This window comes from Copidosoma floridanum, unplaced genomic scaffold (genome assembly GCF_036245765.1).
Source record: "Copidosoma floridanum isolate Cflo_tuat_1 unplaced genomic scaffold, Cflo_Japanese_pri ptg000024l, whole genome shotgun sequence".
NCBI lineage: Eukaryota > Metazoa > Arthropoda > Insecta > Hymenoptera > Encyrtidae > Copidosoma > Copidosoma floridanum.
This window is the reverse complement of record NW_028321901.1, coordinates 7,462,048-7,480,034: the sequence shown is the minus strand read 5'-3', so window position 1 is coordinate 7,480,034 and position 17,987 is coordinate 7,462,048. Positions and strand designations below refer to the sequence as shown.

Sequence of the window (17,987 nt, the reverse complement as noted above, 5' to 3'; positions counted from 1 at the left end):
TACCGTTCCCTATTTCTTTCTCTCGCATGTACGCCACTTGTTTCCTTCCCCTCACACTAGCACTATACCTATTACATGTATACATATATTATAGCTAAGTTGATTTGTATGTTTCTAAGTTAACACTAAGCCAAACTTGCTCAAGCTGAGGTATAGGTATGGAGAAAAGAGAATAGAAGAAAACCGGTCATTACATACATGTTTACACGTATACATGTATGTAAAAAACGTGGACAAAGTATTAAATGTGTAGAATACGACAATATTACCTTTGAAAACAAGAAAATAGCTGTATGTATATTGTCTTCCTTAATCTCAATCAGATAGTGTGGATTATTATACTTTTATGGTAGCGAAATTAAAAAAAAAATTTTACTTGTCGGATACAATGATTTAAATAAGAATCAATTGTACATATAAACGCCTCGTACGAAGTCTAGCCTTATTCACATTTTTTCATTCAAATTAACATTGTAAGATCTTAATAGGGATAGACTTCGTACGAGGCGTCGATATATGATGTCATATCAAATGCACGAATAGTAATTTTAAATAAAAGGGACTTTTTTCCCGCGTAACTGGACAAAGGTACCTTTTTTTCGGGGCGTTATGGGAAAAATTTTTGTTTCGTTCTGCATTACATGACCAACAATTCGTACTCATGTTAATACATATATCATAGCAAACATGGAAGTACTTAGAACTCGCAAATCACATGTAACATAAGTATATGTATTTTATGCACTCGCGTGCTCGAATACGTAATAATACAATTTTTACTACTTCAATATCGGATTCTTAAAGACTTATTGTAATTAGGTGTGAGTAGTTGTTGCAACACTTTGGCCCGTCAAAACAAACCTCCACCACTCGGGTAGGAGTCAGCTTTGACGAAGCAAAAGTGTTGCATGTAAGTATTTGTGAGGTGGGAGTATGAAAAACTGTCGAGCAGAGGGGAGAACATGCGAAATCTAAACGTCGCGAAAAGAGAGAAAGAGACGCGGAGAGAGAGACATACGAAATCTTGGAGACGCGGAGAGCGACGCGTGTAATATTATAGATATCCTATTACATACGAAGAATGATAAAATAAGATGATTGTACAGTGTGTATAAAGAAAGTGTGACCGAAGACGTTATTTTCGGGGACTGCATGATTGATGGAGGTGATAGAGAGGAAAACACAGATTTACACACTACTGCTTGGATTGTAATTTTCCCAATTAGTCCCCAAAAATGGTGGAGCCAATCAGTATTGGAGTATCGAGGATCACAGATGCTCCAACAAATGGTACAAGTGTGTGCAATCTCCTCTTTGCGATGTGACGGGTCCACCAAAAAAGCGTGATTTGTGCCGCAGATTATTTTTTAACTTCACATGTTTTGAAAATCATTTTGAAAAAGGTTCGTATAATAAATCTTTTACCGTTTGCGAAAAAATAAAAATTTTCCCGTTATGTTGCAAAACTGTGCGACTATCAAACAAGAAACATAAACATCAATGCGGTATTTCTTTTTGTTGCAATTGTAAAGATTATTTACCCGTAAATCATCAATGTTACATTCAACCGTTAAAATTTAACAGCAAAAAACCTAATTTTTTTATATTATTCTACGATTTTGAAACGCAACAGACGAGTAATTTCACCTTTATATTAGGTAAAAATGTGATTGATCACCTGATACTCGTGTTGGTGTTGCGTCGAATGTTTAATGAAATACGATACACATTCCAAAAAAGATGACATCAGCACATTCTTCACCACGAAACTTAAACCATGAATACAAAAATCATCCTTACATACCCAAAAATGTACTTGATCACTTTACACTCGTGTCAGCGCATTCTTGAAACCGTTGCATCGAATGTTTGATAAAACTTGATACGTATTTCGAAAACTGTGACATCAGCACATTCTTTACCACGAATCTTTCACCTTGAAAAAACAAATCATCTTGATGTCAGTTACTCGTGTGACTTCAACCTCAAAACTGCCACGAATAAGGAGGAAACTTTGTAATAAGGTAATCTTGATCATGCGCAATAGATGCTTCAACCGCCGCGACGTTACAAGCCGATTTGTCACCATCCATGAGCAATGGTGGGGCGCGGCGGCGGCGAAAAGAGCTCGATTGACAGTTGACCCGACGAAACGAGCTGATTGGTCGCGCGAGCCGTCTTTGCGCTAGCCTTCCAAAAGCGCTTGCGGTTTTGCGAGCGGTCTGCGGAGGCCCCCGCCGCGGTCAATCAGCTTTTCGACAGAGTTTAGTTGGGCAGTATGGATACGCGATGGCAACACCCGTGGACGTGTACACTGAGTGGACCCACAGGTTGCGGTACAACCGTGTTTGTCAGTTTGTCAGACGGTTTTTACGACACATTGACCGTATGAGTGATACTCGATTCGAGCGGGTCATTTTTTGTTACGGTGAGTGGCAGCCTGCTTACCACGATCTCGGGAGTAATATTGAGTTTTACGAGGGATCACCACAAAATAGCGATTGGGTGGGCAATCATAGATCAAAACGGGTCATTATCGACAATTTGATGCGCGAATCATCTGGTAGTAGTGGTATTGTCGACTTATTTACTAAAGGTAGTCATCATAACAATTTGAGCGTAATTTTTATCACGCAAATTATATTTCATCAAGGTAAGGATCAACGCGAATATCGCAATACATTGTCATCTTTAGAAATTTACGAGATCGCACGCAAATACAACATCTTTCGAGACGAGTGTGTCCGGAAAATCTTCGGTTCTTGCAAGAATCGTTTTGGGACGCTACTTCCCGACCATTTGGTTACCTTTTCTTGGATCTCAAGCAAAATACACCGGACAATTGTCAATTTCGAACTTATATTTTTCTGGATGACGAGTATCGGTATGTATACGTGACTAAGAAACAGATGAAAGGAAGCGACACAGCGAACCAAGTTCCAATCATATCGTTGTAATGGCACCAAAGTCACGTTCCCCGTTTGGTCAAAAACACGTCGCCATTTTGAGAGATCTTTATCATCTCGACACCGAACAACAGAGAGCTCTGTTGCGCAAAGCAGATAAGACCCTAATCAAGCACATTTGCGAGTGTGCATTGAACATTCTTGAAGGAAACGTTTCGCCAACTGTGGCCCACAAAAAACGCTTGCGTGGACACGCCAGCGTTTTCAGAGCTTCCGAACGCAAAAATTCATCCGACGTCATAGAAAAAAATCATCGTACAACAGGGAGAAAGTTTTTTACCTGCTTTGTTGGGTCCGCTCCTCGGAACGGTGTTGTCGATGCTGTAACAAACATGGAGGACGCAAAAAAAAAATTCTTCTGCCTCAAGAAAGCGTGGATCGATTGCGAAGCGCATTCCTCAACGATGGTCTGAAGTCTGTGCGAACGCCGGGCACAACAATGAGTCAGCTCGACGCAGAAATGAACGACATCTTGAATTTACCGTATACCAATGAGCCAGAAAAATGGAAGAAATACCAACGAATTTTACAACGATATTTGCACCTTAGGGAAATGGACAGCGAAAGAAAACGACATGCTGACAAGATCACGGAGAACACCAAGGTATCACAAGATAACGATCTCTCTGATGACGACGTCGACGAGGACGAAGAGAAGCGTAAAGAGGAGGAAAAGCAGGATACCGAGGTTATCGAAAGCGTACCGAAAAAGTTTCGTCAAAAAGCTGCACTTATTATACGACGATTGCGCGTTACTGGTAACTTTGAGTGGAGCAACGAACATACCATCATCATAGGTAGCGTTCGCATACCACAGTCGAATATTGTCGATCTAATGAACGATGCCTTGAGGAACAGGAAAAAACGCACACCGGTGGGCCGTGATCGGTTTGCAGTGGCGCTTCGTATGGCAAACATTCCGTGGCAACAAAGTTGTGCCTTCGTCGAATTAAGAACAAACATGGCATCGATTGAACGGAAAAGTGACCAAGCCGAAGAAACAGAAGTCAAATTCGAGGAGAAAAAAAATAGTGCTTTCGACGCATTAATCGACTTGCTACCGTTTGAGATTCATGTACCCGGATACAAATTTTTCGGTCCTAGAACGAAGCTATTGAAGCGTATTGAGTACCGTAATGTGGGTATAAATCCTTTGGACGAAGCATGTCGTCAGCACGATCTTGCCTACACTACGGAGAAGAAGGGTCAACGTCTGAAAGCCAATCGGGCATTGGCTCAATTCGCTTTTTCGCGTATGCTTGCCGGAGAAACACCGCCCGATGAGCGAACAGTCGCTTTATTGACAGCATGCGGCATGTGTAGCAAGATTACATTTGAGAAGTTTTTTTCGCGAATCAAGAGAGCCATTGGACCTAAGTTTGAAAAGAAGAAGAAAAAAAAGAATAATGCATAAGACTTTGCAAAAACTTTACGACGAAGCGGCGCGACCAACTGCATACGCTGGACGACCTGACGAACCATTTCAGTTGAAATTGCTTCGTAGAACTGTGCAGTCAAGGCGTGGTCGGCGTAAGATAAAAAAAAAGAAGGGACAAAGAACTGCAAGAGATATTTTTGAAAGTTACATTTTTTGTTAATGGCTTTTTTACAGTCACTCATGAGAGTGCCTAAAGTCTGAGCTTCTTTTGTTTGATACTCCACCGACTCAAACAACTATCGAGGGATCGCATTGGATTCAATACAAGCCGATATCATCACTCACGGATGATTCACCGATCGAATTTGTCATACCAGGTAATGGTGACGAATACATCAATCTCGCACACACTATGCTCAGTCTTCGTGTCAAGTTGACCATCAATGAAGATGAAAAATTAAATACTGACGTAACATCTAAAATTGCAAAGACGGGACCAATCAATAATTTTATGCATTCGTTGTTTAATCAAGTCGATGTGTTTTTTAATCAGAAACCTGTATCGCCTCCTAACAACGCGTGCGCTTACAGAGCGTATTTGAAAACTTTATTGAATTACGGTCCTGCGGCAAAATCATCCCATTTAACGAGTGCATTATGGTGCGACGATACGGCGACAAAGATGGACGATGTGTTGGATGCCAACGCGGGCCTCGTCAAGCAACGTACACTACTACCAGCAAAAAAATAGATTGATCTGATTGTTTATTTTCATGGCGATGTATGCAATTAGGAAAAATTACTCATTAATGGTGTCGAGGTGAGAATGCGATTAGTAAGATCTCGCGATGCATTTTGTCTCATAGACACTTCAAACTTGGTTTCCATTCGTATCGAAGAAGCAAATCTTTTAGTGAGACGCGTTAAAATAAACCTATCTGTTTAATTAGCATATACCAAAGCTGCGTCAAATAGCACAGCAAAATATCCGCACACGCGTGTGGAAGTGAAAGCTGTGACGATGCATAGTGGTATTCATGGCGAAACTTTAGATGATATTATTTTGAGGAAGTTACCTAAGCGGACAATCGTCGTTTTCGTTAAAAATCAAGCTTATAATGGCCATCGTAAAATGAATCCATTGAATTTTAATCATTTCAATATAAATTTTCTTTGTTTGTACATTGACGGTGTTCAAGTTCCTTCCAAACCATTACAGCCGGATTTTAAAACGAATAATTTATATACAGATGCTTATCATACGAGCTTTCACTTTCTCAATGAAGGGAACCACATTAATCGCGAATCTTATCCCAACGGTTACTTTCTCTTTGCTTTCGATTTAACACCGGATTTATCGGCCAACGAATGTTCTCATTGGAACCTAATTAAACACGGCCGTGTTAGATTGGACGTTCGATTTTCCGACGCTTTAACTTCGACTGTTAATTGTATAGTGTATGCCGAGTACGAGAATATTCTCGAAATCGATACGTCACGTCAAATCATGGTCGACTTTAGCGGTTAGATGGCGCCTCTAACTACATATATTATTCTAACACTCATTACTCGGACGCGCTAATCGTCTCTCGGTTTAGTTGCTGCTGGTACGCTCAATCATCCATAGATCGCAATGGAGCTCGTAGTCGACATTCAGTATTTCAATGTGAAAAAAGACGTAACGGTGCCAAAAGAAGTTGCTATCGTTGCTTAGAACAACGACTTTTCCGCACAGTGGGTAGTGACACCTTGTCGCTAGCAAAAATTGAGTAAGGAGGCACAACGACAAAATATTTGGTTGTCCCGACATCGTTATGGAATTGATTTCTTTGAGAGTGAAGTACCTTTGAAAGCAATTTTTAAAATTTTTAATGATATTGTAAGAAGTGCAAGAAAAATTTACGTCAGAGGTTGCGAAAAAAGGTACGATTTACATAAAATAGCTCTTTGTCAAGTAATAAATTTAGAATACGATATTGACTGTCCACCTTTAAAAGATTTGTCATCGGCAGTGTATTGTATGCATCACGCATTAAAACCAAATCAGCAAAAATATCGGTGTGCCTTAAATAAAGCTCATAAACTGAAATCTTGGCTCTGCGAACGTAATGGACAGCCTACAGATACTGCAGATCCTGTCGCAAATCACAACACATACTGACGGTGTGTTCCCAGCCGATAAGATCCCACGGGTGTAGACGAAACCAACAGCACTCAACATTAACACTGATGATCACACAAAACCAGGTATGCATTAGGTTGCTATACACGTTGATGTACATTCCAATGGTTTATATTTCGATAGCTATGGTATTTAACCTTATGTACCGTAGCACATTAACGGTTTCATAAAAATTGTAAGAAACTGCGTTGGAATGTCAAACAGTCACAAAGCATATCTTCAAACGTATGTGGTCAGTTTTGTTTGAGGTTTCTGTTTTACATGAGCAACGACTTAGCTTTTCAAAAATTTCTCGACAATTTTTCCGCTGATTTAAAAAAGAATGACAAAATTGCCAGACGTTTTATGTTATTGAGATGTACAAAAAAAATTTGAGAAGCTCGTGTAAGTTTATCCATGAATATACTTGTAGTTTGCGCATTTTTGAACATCTAGTGACAGATACTAATGTTACATTATTATGAATTCCAAAAATAAACGATGTCAGCATTTTGCAATCCTACCTCTGAATACCTCTGAATGTTTATAGTTTGTAAAAAATTTCATACGCAGCGTTTTTTTATTCACGCGCAATACACGATCATACTTGTTTTAATTAACGTTATCCTGAATGTGCTGTCGACGCAATTTTTTATGCTGAAACGTGACTTACCACCTCCAAACGCTTCTCACACTGTCTCTTTCGAGCTACAACTAGTATAAAAAAGTCGGATTAGTCGTTAGTCTCTGCCGGCTCGTCATATCGTCAATACAATTAAACAGAAAAATAGAGTTTCAGAAAAAGAGGGTTACGGCGTCGCACAGTACGGCCAAAAGCCGCTTTCTGCAGCCAAAACTCCAAAATAAAAGTTTTTAGTTAGGGTTTTTTTGTCATCAAGTTGGCTAAAGGAGTCCCCTAAGAGACGAAAAATATTCGGAGTGAGAATTCTTGCCTCGAATTCCTTCCATAATCTTAGTCTGAATATGGCCGTTACGGCACGTGTAGCCACGCGTAGGGAAAATAGATTAGTAAACGCTTGCATTGAACACGTGTGAAAGTTTTTACTGCCAAGTAAACCTTAAACAAAAAAATGGATTCTATATCTAAAGGTAAGTACAATGCTTAAAAAAAATTTCTGCTTATAAAATACTAAATAGTAAATTGTTAAAAAAAGAGATATGCCCAGACTGTGTTTAATTATTATTTTTTTGGTTATCTACATAGTAAAGTGAAAACCTTTTTATCTTGATAGATCCTGCTCTCTAAGTTATTGAAAGTTGTTATTAATATTATTTCGTACCAAAAAAAAAAAAAATTAGCTGCCCGTAGCTGCTCATTAAGTTTTTTTGTACATTTATTTACAAGAATGAGCAAGTAAGACGGCGCATACACGCACCTGGAACTACCTAATATAACAACGATGTGCGTGTGCGCATGTGTGTATGTATAAGAATTTCTGATTTTTCGTGCGCGCGCCACGCCAAGAACTTACACGCGCACACACACACACACATACACATATATACCTTATGTACAGTTGCAATAACATAAAAGACCAGACGTACCTCATGTTTGAAACGAATTCACTGTAAATATTCATTGTGAAAATTTAATGTAAAAGTTTTATTTCTTTTTTTAGGATCCAGTACTTTAACGGAAGATGAAATAAAAAGATTAAAACTGTTTAAAATAATAAAAAAATTAATTAAAAAAGACATCAAGGATATATATATATATATATATATATATATATATAATTGTAGAAAATTTCATGTCTAAAACGCATAAATGTCAGTACATGTTGTCAAATGACGAGCAAATGAAAATAGAAAAATTGATATCCGAGATAAAAAAGAGGTGGAACGATAGTAATCGAACAGAAGAAAATTTCCAAAGGAAAAATCAAGATTGGCTATCAAAACCAGTAGATTTACACAAACCAGAGAAAGAAAAATCTGTTACAAAGCAATCTACCCCAGGTCGTCCAGAGGTGAACTTTTCAGTCTTCTGATCGTAGTAAACGAAGAAAAACTGAAAATTTACGAGCAACAGTGTCGACAGACGAACTTTTGTATTCTGCAAAAAGTAAATTGCGGGCTGAAGGTAAAACAGATTTTGCTATGGTAGTAGATGATATTACAAAAAGTAGTCCTACGAAAGCTAAAAAATATAGAAAAAGTATGGAATCCGTGGGTCATACAAATATTCTTTTTACAAGTGACAAAGCTTTATCTCTGTTTATTGAACTTGGGTTATCACAAAGTAAATACCAACAGTTGCGTAACGCTCATTTCGAAAATAAATCTAACATGATACATTCATACCAAAAGCTACAAAAGTCAAAATTGCAATGCTACCCAACTTCGGGACTATCTTTTACTATAGATAAAGCTGAAGTAAAATTACAACCTCTAATAGATTATACATTGGATCGTACTCTTTCAATTCAAATGGAAGTAGAGAAAACTTCATCAGAGGATAAACTAAAAAATTTAACTTTATTTTGTAAATGGGGCTGCGATGGTAGTTCGGGACACTCTGCATACAAACAAAAGCTTGACGAGAACAGTAATAGCGATGAGAGTATTTTTTTTACATCTGTAGTTCCACTACAACTTTTTCACACTAAAACTTTGACAAAAGAAATAACTGTTGTATGGAAAAATCCAAGAACATCCTCAACAACATATTGTCAGCCTGTTTTAATTGAATGTGCTAAAGAATCAGTAGATTTAACAAAAGAAATGATAAATAACGTTGAGCGGCAAATACGAGAGTTGATTCCATTAACTACTGCTATTTCTGGGAAAGAAGTACCTATTAAATGTGATTTGAGGTTGACGATGATAGATACTAAGGTTTGTAATTCAATAACTGATACAACATCCGCGATGTGTTGCTATTTATGTAATTGTACATCTAGTCAATTTAACGATATAGATAAAATGTTAGAACAGAAAATTGAAGAAGCTCATTTACAATTTTGCCTGTCAACTTTACATTGTTGGATTCAATGCTTTGAGTTTTTATTACATTTATCTTACAAACTTGACATTGGAAAATGGCAAGCTCGAACAAAAGAAGAAAAAGAATCACGATCAAGAAAAAAGGTAATATTCAAGCAGCCTTCAAAAAAGAATTAGGCTTAATTGTTGACGTACCAAAAGCCGGTAATGGAACTTCAAACGACGGAAATACAGCTCGAGGTTTTTTTGAGAACTATAAAAAATCTGGAAAAATAACAGGAATTGGTCAAGATATCACACCTCGTTTTTATATAATTTTGCAAACTATAGCCTGTGGCCATGGTATACATGAAAAAAATTTCCGCGAGTATGCTGTCAAATTAGCAAATGATATAGTACAAAAATATCCCTGGTATTACATGCCCACATTAGTTCACAAACTTTTGATTCATGGCCCAATAATAATAAAATATTCAGTGTTGTCTATTGGTCAAATGTCTGGAGATGCGCAGGAAGCCTGCAATAATGGAAGAAAACATTATCGTCAAAAGACAATGGAGGATGTCTTCAAACGATTTTTGATTGCATCTAATCCTCCAATATCTAGTTGCCGAAAATTAGCTTTTAAAACCACTTGAATCTATATCTAAAGATTGTATTAATTTTCTAGCACCTCCAAATGTGAATAATATAATAGAAGATGAACAATCTTATGACAGTTCTTCCGCTTCTGAAATAGACATGGATGAAGAAGACTGTGACCGATATGAGATAGGCAATGAAAATTTTTTCATGTAATATTTAATAAATTATACATATTTTATTAACTCAAATTGAATACTGCACTTCTAAATTAAAAATTTGTTAATTACTCTTTGATTTTAATGAAAATATATCAATACATAAAAAAAAAGTTTTTTCATTATATAACATCATCATATTGCTTTTCACCATTTTGAATGTGTTAATTTTTTATGAATTTTCAGCTACTTAGCTTAAAAATTCCCAAAAAAAATATTTTATCCAATTGTCAAAGTTCTGTGATTTTTATAAGTTTTTTCATATGACATGACGCCATATTAGGTCGGCCATTTGGAATTCACTATTTCTGATAACAGATTTATGACATACGACCCTAAAAACCCTTATATAGCAATTTATAGATCATTATTAGTTATAGATCATCATCAAATTCGTAATCAGCGACCCCTTAAACCTATGAATTGACATGCATCTTGATTATGTTGAATAATATACGCTATTTCACGCGAGGGGGTACACGTAAAATAATTTTGAACACTGAAAGCTGGTACACTGTGGCTGTGAGAGTTCAAAGTATGTTGAACTGTCATAGCACGTCAGTATGCGTTGCTATAGTTCAATGCATTGTGTATGTACAGTTCAACGTAGTATTGAGCTGTACGAGCCCGAAGTTGTGGTGTCTTAAGCCTAGAGATTGTGCTGTGAGAGCACAATCTTCGGGCTCATGCAGCTCAATACTACGTTGAACTGTACATACACAATGCATTGAACTATAGCAGCGCATACTGACGTGCTATCACAGTTCAACATACTTTGAACTCTCACAGCCACAGTGTACCAGCTTTCAGTGTTCAAAATTATTTTACGTGTAGTCAATAGGGGAGGAAGGGGGTGGCTTTTCAAAGTTTTAATATCAAATTCGTAATCAGCGACCCCGAAAACCCCCGAATAAGAAATTATAAATCAATTACTTGATTTTTCAACTTTTGGCCGCACAAACCGGCCTTCGGCCGCACTGTGCGTCGGCAGCAATCGATCTCTCAAGCTTAAGCAGTATCAACAGTCACCTCCACAGATTTTTTGCAAGCTTTATGGTTAAAATAAATCATTTGGCAAAAAAGTCGTAGTGTATTTAGAATATAAGAAATTACTTGACAACGATTAGGAACCTGTAGTTCATTTATTAAGCACAGATTTTGAAGGGATTTTTTTCAAAATTTTAGATTGGGACAAATTCAAATTGGCGTTTACAGACATTGAAAAGTATTTTACCACGGACGACAGCAACTTGCAGGACATCAAAATTTATGGTTCCAACTGGTCCCTAAAGTTTACTGTAAGTTATAACGACAAGGCTATTGAGCTTGAAGAAGGACGAAAACAAGGTGTGAGTGGTAGTGTCGCGAAGCAATATCGTCGTAGTTTAGTTCTAAAAAAGGTGACCTTTGATCATGTAAGCAAATTTATTGTCAAATGTGTTTATTGTAATTTACGTGTATTGTGTGATTTGTCAGATTTGATGCCTACTGTTGTGCAGAAATTTGTAGATTATATTTCAGAAAAAGGTAGTAATATGTATGAAGCGCAAATCGATTATTGTAGACCTGATATTATAAAGAAAATTGTAAGAGATATGAATGATTTAGATTTAGGGAATATGTATGAAAAAGTCGTGTCTATAGATACGACAAAATGCGAATATTTAACGAAAGAATGTGTATGCGATTTTATATACAATTTTGCGTCTTTTCATACAATTGCACTTGTAGAGACTTTGAATTCTAAAATAAATTAATAAACGTATGTACCTTTGTTGTTACTTATCTAAAATTCACTCCACGTCCTTATAAGTCACATTTTATTTTCATGTCATGAAAAAAATTAAAAAATATTTTGGACCCTTTATATTGAATAAACCTATTAATATTATTAAAAGAATACCCATACTAAACAAGAGGGAGAATTTTTAGCCTCTCTAGTAACTCAAAAGTGTGGGAGCCCTCTCTCCACGCTTTAAGTTGGGAGGGGGATCTAACCATGGTGGGGTCATGTCTCCTACCCCGCATGCCTCGTCTTTGCTCATCATGGAAAGCTTCTACGTAGGTGGTTGGGGTTTGCTGTGACGTCAATGGGTAAGCCGAGTACCATGCTGCCTTCTGGTCAAATTAATTGTTTGATACTCCCTCACTGAATCAGCTAAAGATCGATAGGGTAGAAAACAGATACATCTAAACACTGAGAAAAAAACCGTAATTTTTACCGTGATTGTCCTTACAAAAATAACCGTGCAGACGGTAATCGTGGGACAAAGCGACATCTTGGGACTTTTTGACCTGCCTTGTGATCTTACCGTGCTGAACGGTAAAAATCGTCGGGCACCCACAAAAAAAATTCCCTCCACTGCTCTTATATATAGATAGATTATTGTAATGTAGCATTATTTGTTCAACTCGTCCGTACTCGGAGATAAAATCATGAAATGATTTTTAAAAAATTACACACGTTTCTTATAGTCTCTATGTAACAACAGTATTGATCTGATTATCAAAAACATTATCATTGGTGCACGAATAATTCTAACCTAAAAACATGAAACAAGCATTTTCTGTGAAAAAAAGTCTGTTATAAATGTTCGAAATTTTTATTTTTCTTGGTACAACATTGTTTAATCAGGCCTCAAGAATACGTCTATAAATTTTCAGGTTATGATATTGAACTAAAAACATTTGGGGAACTATTTAGTAAAACACATTGACTCCGTTGTTTACGTCTTAAGCAAAATAGGTCCTTAAATGTTTTTTGTTTAATATGATGACCTGAAAATTTGTTCACCTATTCCTGAAATCAGATTAAACAACGTTGTAAAAAGAAAAATACAAATTTCGAAAATTTATAATAGACTTTTTTTGACAGAATATGCATGTTTCATGTTTTTAGGTTAGAATGATTCGTGCATCAATGATAATGTTTTTGATAATCGGATCAATACTGTTGTTGCATAGACACTATGAGAAACGTATGTAATTTTTTTCAAATTATTTTATGATTTTATATTCGAGTATGGACGAGTTGAACAAGTGATGCTACACTGCAATAGTCCATCTATATATAAGAGCAGTGGGGGGAGGGGTTTGTTGGGTACCCAACGATTTTTACCGTTCAGCACGGTAAGATCACAAGGCAGGTCAAACGTCCCAAGATGTCGCTTTGTCCCACGATTACCGTCTGCACGGTAATTTTTGTAAGGACAATCACGGTTAAAATTATGGTTTTTTTTCTCTGAGTGAAGTAAACTATTCAAAAATATACCATGAAAGTATTGTTACATTTATGATAAACTTTGATTGATGCAATTTATTAATAAAAGAAAAGTTGCCACATATTTTCGATTCTCGAAAATATATATAAAGCCCGATTTTAGTAAGGTTACTGTGATTTGGGAAACGAAAGACAAAAAATCAGGTCATGCATCGATCTTTGATATTTCATATTACGTCTTTTTCATCCAGTTTTTAAGCTATCTCACAAAGTCAGAGATTAAATAATTTTAAGAAATGTAAAAAATATGGGTCAACTTCTTTAATGCTTATAAAATAGCTAGCTTTTTTGTGAATAATGCTACTTATTAGGTTGAAAAATCGAATTTACATTATCGAACGGTAGGAAACTTAAATTTTTTTTTTGGCCTGTTGTTAAGTTAAAAGTTTTTTTTTCATATAAAATATGCGAGTACACAAATAAAGTCACAGTTGGGGCAAAAAAGTTTGAAAACAATCTCAACAATAAAAGGGCTTACCCATAGATTAAACTACCCAACTTACGAATTTGTATGTAATAATCCTCGTAAAATGTTAGTTAGCATTATTTAAATTTTTTATCTCGAAAAACGCTGTATAATAAGATTCAGAAATCTTACGATACTTAAACTTAAAAAAAAGAAACAGATTTTAAAAAATTTTTTAAGATGATACAATTACAAGACTATTTCCTCCAATATACAGATTATTTTTACACTATTTTACACACATAATGAAATGCAAAACTAATAAAATGTACTCTTAAATAGTGAGACATTCAGCGGTTGTTAAAAGTTTATTTCGTACTAAGTATTTGAAAGATTTCAAAATTTTAAAATCTTAGACATACGGCACTGTCACTCTTGAGGGCATTAACAAATTTTCAGATCCAAGAAATTCATAGTTTTGCATTCTCAATATTTAAAAAAATTTTTACAGTAGTTTAGGAGTATGCATGAGCATCTTTTAAGTAATTTTATTCAAAAGCTAAGTAAAAGAGCCTTTGTTTAAAACGAATGTCATGGATGACACATATAATACAGGAGCCAAAAGATCAATATAAAGTTTTGAATTCAACCATCCCACTAGAAAAATATAAACATTTAATGAAGGGCAAATTTGTTTCACTATTTATGGCTGGATTTTTTGTTAAAAATTAAACTCATGTCGCTTCTTGACTGTACAGCTATACGTATTCTTATGACAACGGCTTCTTAAATATTTGTATTTTAACACAATAATCCATTTAAGTATTGCGTTACAATAAAAATTTAGTTAGCGAGATAAATCGTTTTAGTGTGAACTGTTTAACAATATATACTTCAAAAAATTTGTAGGACTCAAAAAAATTGTATATTTTGAGTGAACACTATAAAAGTATGCACTTTCATCACAAAAAATTTTGTGCAATTTTTTAATGATTGACTAAAGGTAATTGACTACCCAAACAAAGTATGTTTCAAAGTCATTTTGCGATTAAAAAGAATATGACACATGTCTTGATTATTCTAGTCGTTTGAATAACTTGCCTTACTCATTTTAATCTTTTATTGTAATCCTACTTCGTTTGATTAATACAAGTTCAAACACAAATTCAACGCGGTTTTCATCTTTTGACAATCAATTTAAATATTCATTGAATTAAACCACAGGTGGCAAACCTGCTAGATATATGTCGAGCTACGACATGCCGTAAGATTCCATTGATTTCAGCCTAGGAAAACACTAAAATAATTAACTAATTAGTTTCACAGTTGGTAAATGAATCACTAATGCTTCAAAATGAAAGCGGAAATATTTTTTGGCATATAAACCAATGTATGCAAAACACATTTTGTACTATGGAATAATTCCAAAAGACAAAACTAAAACAAGTTGCATCATCAGATGCCTTCATTTGTTAGACAAAAAAATTTCAAGTTGTCAAAATATAAGTAAGTAATAATAAGAATCTTATATATTTAAGTCATAAGATGGCTCTGTAGGTATAGCATCTCGACTTTCAGATCTTAATGATCAGGGTTAAAGCCCTCTGGGTAAAAATTTCATGAATAAATACAGAATTTATTTCTGAGTGCTAAGTGAGTTTCTACAAAAACCCAATATTTCTCTAACTGTTAAAAACCACTGGTAACGTTTCACATGTTACTACCATATGGTTCAACATACTTATGTGTCAACATAGCCATGACCAAGCCTTAGCACATTTTAAACAATTTGCACCAATGTAGCTATGAAAATTCGTCAATAAATGGTATCAACTGTTCTGACATAACAAAAAAATAGGATTTACATACAAAAGATGACGTTACAAAAACAATAATAATTTTGAAGTAATTTTACTTTTATACTACTCAGTTATTTAAAAGTAGAAAATGTATTTTGCATTCACTACGTTTTCTCCTATTTTCCTTGTTATCGGATACTTAATACGTTAATGAAACTAATAAGAGAATGTTTTTCTGTGATTAAGTTAATCAGATATCTGGTATCATTTTTAATTCTACTTTTTTCTAACAGGTTCTCATGCATGTAGAATGACATAAAAAATATTTGTTCATGTAAACGACCTGAAACAACTCTGCACGAGGTATATACACTTGCTAATCTAAATCAAAAGTATAATACCTACTCAGTCAACGTATATCTGTACAGTACGAGTCTAATTTGAAGAGCAATCCACAGTTTGTTAAGCATACTTTTATTTGAAACCACACTACACTCTAGAATCAATGGTACATTTTTTTAACAACCCTAGTAACAGCTAAAACATAACTTTAAAGTATGAATACTTGTTTACATTGCCTGCTGTAACAATATTTACTTGCAGCATTTTAAAAACCACCTGCTATTAGATGTCAATCAGTTTTGAAGTGCGAGATTTTTGAATGCATATAGCAAATTTGTTGTCAAAAAATAAGTACGAAAAATAAATTTTTTCTTTTAGTATTCAATAACTTTAATTAGAGGGTTAAGAACATATAATTTTTCAATGCTTTATAGAAATTGTACAGATAAAAAAAATTTAAGGCTATGTCAGATGGAAGATCAATCTATGCTAGCTGGTGAAAGATTAAACTAATAGACACAAACTAATCAACTACTACGAATATAAATTTACTAATGAAGAAAAAAAAATTTCTGAATCTGCATTTAAGCAAGAAAGTTCATTCAAATATACTCTATGTGAATTGAAAGGCAGCAAATTAAACTTTTAGTCATGCTTCTCTATGCCACTTTGTGTTAGTGGAAGTATCAAAAACATAAAAACAGTATACACAGTCATTTACAAAACATGATGTAGTAAGAAGTATGTCCGCTTTGACATAGAGCAGAAAATTATTAAAATAAGAGATTAGTCATAGAATAATGAGTAACTAGAATCTGTTTTAGATACAGTACAACTAAGAATATACTAAAATAATGTGCTTGATAAATGTGTAATTTTTTTGTAAACATTACTAAACGAACCAGTATGCCAAATCAAAAACTGGAGCTTATGGTGAAAATAGAGAATTCATCCATAAAACTTACACTGAAATAAAATAATCTTAAACTCCTCGCAAAATTTATTGTAAACACTAACATTTTCAATAAGCTGACTGCAGATAGATCAACACAATACATTCAGCTCATACTGCAGTACATTCGATCAACTTAATTACCCGCCCGAATCATTTTTACTGCTGTTACGTCGTTTTTAATATTAATAAAACTGTATGCGTGGTGTTAAAATATCCATTGATAACGAAAAATGGCAGCTACATTTATTCTACACTTGCAACAAAACAAAGCTTACGATCCATTTCCAAACAAGGCTTTATCTACAACATTTCAATGAAGACTATATTGCAGTATTGCGCAGACAGAAGCATAGACCGCGGAGTACTTAAGAGGAGACTCTCCTTTTGAAAGGAGACGGAAATTCTAATGGGTGAATGGCATAGTCTTAAAAAGAATAGACCGCTCATTAGCAGCTGGGGCAGTTAAGCTCATGTAGAAAGAGAGGAAAAACGAGAGACGAGAGCAGTCAGTTAAGTCCTTAAGGGAGCGATTCACATAGACATTTTTTGCTTATTTCAATGTGAACGTTCATATTGAAAAGGGGGTTCCACTGTTTCGCTAAACTCAAAGTGAGTGAACAGACTGAACAGACCTATACCTCTTTTTCCATCAGGCAACAAACAACAAAGCATAGAGATATTAGAATAGAGTGCGCAAGATATACTGCTGCCAGTAAGTTAGCCCGTCAGACGGTGCGAGAGAGACAGATGCGAGAATCTCTCTCCATCTCTCTCTAGCCGATCGCTGTGTTTGGCTCTACTCCCTCTCCAAGCCCTGAATGGCTGGAAAACAGAGAGAGACGGAGGGAAATTCTCGCATCTGTCTCTCTCGCACCGTCTGACGCAGTTTTCAGGCATTAGCGCACTCTATTCTAATATCTCTATGCAACAAAG

At 35.4% G+C, this 17,987-nt stretch overlaps 1 protein-coding gene across 7 annotated transcripts in view; it reads right to left on the bottom strand.

The window, feature by feature from the left end:
* Positions 1–17,395, bottom strand: part of upSET (SET domain-containing protein upSET) — a 485,572-nt gene extending 468,177 nt beyond the window's left edge. For 5 of the 7 annotated variants that reach the window (XM_089595068.1, XM_089595072.1, XM_089595071.1 and 2 more), the window contains exon 1: positions 17,065–17,395. The gene's annotated coding sequence lies outside the window, so the exon portion shown is untranslated. Of the gene's footprint in view, positions 1–17,001; positions 17,035–17,064 lie in introns of those variants that run through there. The other 2 variants (XM_089595069.1, XM_089595070.1) reach the window with 2 other exon arrangements.
* Between the last annotated feature and the right edge of the window lie 592 nt (positions 17,396–17,987).